This window comes from Labeo rohita, unplaced genomic scaffold (assembly GCF_022985175.1).
Source record: "Labeo rohita strain BAU-BD-2019 unplaced genomic scaffold, IGBB_LRoh.1.0 scaffold_1914, whole genome shotgun sequence".
NCBI lineage: Eukaryota > Metazoa > Chordata > Actinopteri > Cypriniformes > Cyprinidae > Labeo > Labeo rohita.
The window spans coordinates 1-4,555 of NW_026128126.1; the positions used below are offsets into that span (position 1 = coordinate 1).

At 37.5% G+C, this 4,555-nt stretch overlaps 1 long non-coding RNA gene across 1 annotated transcript; it reads right to left on the reverse strand.

Moving 5' to 3' along the window:
• Positions 1-2,679: 2,679 nt before the first annotated feature.
• Positions 2,680-3,590, reverse strand: LOC127159113 (uncharacterized). Its single transcript, XR_007826358.1, has 3 exons — positions 3,568-3,590; positions 3,391-3,468; positions 2,680-3,315 (listed from the first exon to the last, which is right to left on the reverse strand). It is a non-coding gene; the product is annotated as an uncharacterized LOC127159113 (long non-coding RNA).
• Between the last annotated feature and the right edge of the window lie 965 nt (positions 3,591-4,555).

Genomic DNA, 4,555 nt, shown 5'->3' on the forward strand with positions numbered 1-4,555 from the left:
GATCTGATGTTGAATCACATTAAACCTGTAGAGAATCATCATCATCCTCTTTAACATCAGTGATACACAAAGAGTGTGAGAGTGTCATAATGTAGAAACTCACTCAGTGATACTCGAGGATCATCACAGATCAGTGTGGATTGTAACGGTTTGGCAGAAGAAATCAATGAGAGAAAAGTCAGACAGGTCAGTTAAGAAATGTCCAGAAAGTCTTTGATGGTCCTCGAGTGAATAAGTGTCTTAGTGAAGCTGAATTAATGTGACTGCAGGATCCATGAGTGTCTGCTGTTCTGTAACGTGAGGAACTGAAACAAATTCACACGATACATTAATAGAAGAGCAGATGATAAAGAAGAGAAACACTGGAGATCATATAGACAAGAACAGAGAGGTGTAGACAATGAGTAGCCATGGTAACAGAGGAGGGTTACTATGGAAACAAACAAGGTAGGCAAGGCAACAAGGAAAACAGGAACTAAACACAGGAAGTGAACAAAGAAACAATGGTAACAGTAAAAACACTTCAGCATAAAAGTCCTTAAACAGAAAACAGGAAACACAAGACCATAATCATGACAGTATCATGGACAGTGTGTATCTTTTATAAATTAACCAAATGTTTAAATAGATTTAATTTAGCATCAAAAATGGTGCATAAAACATAATGAACACAGAAGATCACACATTTGAGCTTCCATATTTATTAACTTATTATGAATAAATTACATAAAATATATTATTTAATAACACACAATGATATGCATGTAGTCAGAATGAAAGCATTTGTTTCTAATATAAAACTGTATTTTTATAAGCAGAATCATGAATATTTCTATTCCAGTGTTATAATTGTCCTCTGAGGGAGAAAAACAAACCAAAGCCTATTTAAGTCCATTCTTCATATTTATTTATTTATTTATTTATTTATTTATTTATTTATTTATTTATTTATTTATTTTTGGTTAACTCCCAGCAGGCACCAGATTTCAATATAACTGGTTGACGTTGGACCAGTTGTCAGACAGACGTTGCATTTTGGTTGAGAATAAAAATCGGGTGACGTCAGTATTTGACATCAATTTGACGTTGGATTTTGGTTTCACAACCTAACAACAACAAAACATCAACATCAGCTGATTTCAGTATTGATCATCAAATCAGTGTTGACATTAGATCAGGGATAAGTAATGTCGGTCCTGAAGTGCCGATGACCTGCAGAGTTTAGTTCCAACTCTAATCAAACACACCTGAACAAACTAATGAAGGTGTTCAGGATCACTAGGGCTACAGGCAGGTGAGGGTTGTTTTCAGGGTTGGAGTTAAACTCTGCAGGATATCGACACTCCAGGGGGGTATTCCAGAAAGCAGGTTATGTGACATACCCGGGTAAGTTTAAGGGTAAGTTAGTGGATAACCTAAACTTTCGGTTCCAAAAACGGAGGTAATTTTCTGGGTATGTATGTAACCATAGCACCTTACTCTCTGAAGATAACCTGCTCGGTAGCAGGTTATGTTCCAGAGTCAGTTTGTTTCAGACGGTTACTGAGCATGGCGTGCCCTTTTGATGACGATCCTGTGGACGTGGAGGCACAAATTATACGAGTTTTTTTCCGCCGGGAGAGAGTTATAAGACCGCGTATTGATGTCTTTTCATTCCCTAATGATTATTTGAAAGAGCGTTATCGGTTTTCAAAAGAATCGTTAATTTATTTAACACATCTCTTGAAACCGCATATTGCAAATGTCACAAACCGCGGGTCTGCGCTTAGCACAGAAAACATTCTGTGCATAGCACTTCGGTTTTTTGCGTCAGGGCATTTTTGTACAATGTGGGCGATGCAGAGCATGTGGGAAAGGCAACTGTGTGTAGAGCCGTTCGCACAGTATGTCTGGCACTTAAACGATTCTTACACACGTTTGTACAGTTCCCTGGCCATAAACCTCTGCGTGTTATTAAAGAGGAATTCCACAGAGTGGCAGGTTTGTCCTTTGTAGTAAAATCTATGACGCATATTTAATATGTAGTCATACTATTTATATCTATACATGTATTCATCCTGCACACACACACTTGATACTTCCATATATGACTTTCTATTTCAGGGTTTCCAAATGTAATTGGGTGCATTGATGGCACCCACATTCCTATTAAAGCTCCTTCAATAAATGAAGGAGACTATGTTAATAGGAAATCTATTCATAGCATCAATGTGCAGGTAACAACTTAATTTTGTGTCCTTAATTTTTTGCCTTAAAAATCATTAAACGCATTACTTTTTTTCCACTAACTATAGGTAATATGCGAGGCAACCCATATCATTACTAATGTTGAGGCAAAATGGCCAGGATCTGTGCATGATGCCAGAATTTTCCGCGAGTCATCATTATGCCAGACATTTCAGCAGGGTATGTTTTGCTTTATACAATGTTTTTTTTTTTTTTTTTTCCTTTTTACTATATTTGTATTGTACACTTGAATCAATACAGGACAGTACAATGGTCTTGCTGGGGGACAGAGGATACCCTTGTCTGCCCTATTTAATGACACCCTACCCTGAACCTGATCCTGGACCACAGACACGCTTTAACCTGGCTCACAGCCGAACACGGGCCAAGGTGGAGATGACCATAGGGATCCTCAAGTCTAGGTTTCAGTGTCTGCGTGGGCTCCGGGTCAGTCCAGAGAGGGCATGCGACATCATAGTGGCTTGTGTTGTACTTCACAACATTGCCACTATAAGAGGAGAGAGCCACCCTCCTTGTATTGAAGAAGATGGCCCAGAGGAACCCCTACAGATTTTTGCACACAACAGAGATGGAAGACTTTTGAGAGACAGGATTTGTCAAAATTACTTTTATTAAATTGTTTGCACTGGTCTGCTGTGCAGTTCATTCTTTATTTCCTGAAAAACAATGAAAGTAAAATTATCATTTTTTTTTTTTTTTTATTACATTGCTTTATATAGACAACACTTTTAACGTGCAGATTAATATTCACACAAGTTCTCACCTTAAGGCGATGCTCCAGTAATTCAATTTCTAGCGTTGCTTTTTTAATGGATAGCCTTTTCTCCTCCATTTGAAGCTGTATAAGGTCCATCTCCATGTCACTTTTTCTTATTTGTTTTTGAAGATGGCCCTTATACAGCTCCTTTGCTGGCAACTAGGAAGGCAAAAAAATAAATAAATAAATAAATGAGATTCTGTCAGACAATAAAATTAAAATATGGACAGCTGCACACAAATTCTTACACTGCTTAGATTGTGCATTGAGGTTGAAGGACCTTCATCTGTGGGCAAATCCCCAGGTATGTACTGTGAAAGGACAATGACAGTTTGTTACTCTAATGTAACAAGGGGGCATGCATTATAATGATATGCATCATATACCTCAGTGGATCTACCAGCATTGTCCACTTCTGTCACAGCAGATGTGGTCTCTTCATCGTCATCTTCATCATCTTCATCCTTCAGTGGAAATATGCAAGTATACATTATCTGGCAAAAAGAAAAAAAAACACAAAATATCTAAAAGCAACTAAAGGCACCTGACAACAAAACACTTACAACTGTGACAGACTGTGTTCTTTGTGTAGGGTCCAATAATACAATCCCTCTATCAGTATCTATAAGAAAATACAACCCATACAATTCTCAATATTAATCAAAGAAAAACCAATAATGCAGGAAAAAAACATGTCAAAGTAATACAACTAAGATCACAGTAGCCTATACATCATATGCAGTTAAATAAAGTAAGCCTGCATAGAAACGTTAAGCATGTTCAAAAAGCCTTTAAGTGACAGAGATTTATTAAGTCATATAATGAAAACAAATCATAGTGGTAAACTTACATTTCACCATGTTACTTGTGGTGCATGGTGTGTGTGATGAAGTGCGCCCTGGAATGCCATCAACCACTGGTCGCCCTTTATTAAGGGACAAAGCCAGCTCCTCAGATGGGGTGAGGGGTGGTGGTGGTGGGTCCCCGCCAGTTAGCGGGCTTCAGCCTTCTTTCTATTAGCTACATGACAGAAATAATATACTAAATCGTGTTTAATAAATAGTTTAGTAATTGTGTAATCAAATATTACCTTTTTGCAGAATGTTTTTGTTTTTCATTTTGACTTGGCTCAAAGTTCTTCTGGCACCAGAAGGATTACACCTTATTAAATAAGAAACCATATATCCCTAGTCAATATACATTGTTATTTTAACCTAAAGAAATGAATGGCAGGAAAAGTAAATGCTTTCATGGTGATTTAACAGTCAGAAGGATGCGGAAGGGGTGTTTAATTATTTTGCATTATGATAAAAGGGGAGGCGATATCAAATTTGCAATGTAATACACTTACGCGTTTACTCTGTCCGTTATTTTTTGCCAAGCCAACTCTCTTTCTTTAGCCGATGCAGCCGTATTGCTTTTTTCATTATTATTGGCTTGAATTCTTCATATGCGTGCATTAAAACCTCCAACTCTGCCTCTGTGAAGTATGCCCTCTTTTTTTCAATTTGATTTTCCATTTTAACTCGTGAAATCGGCGATCCATTGAAA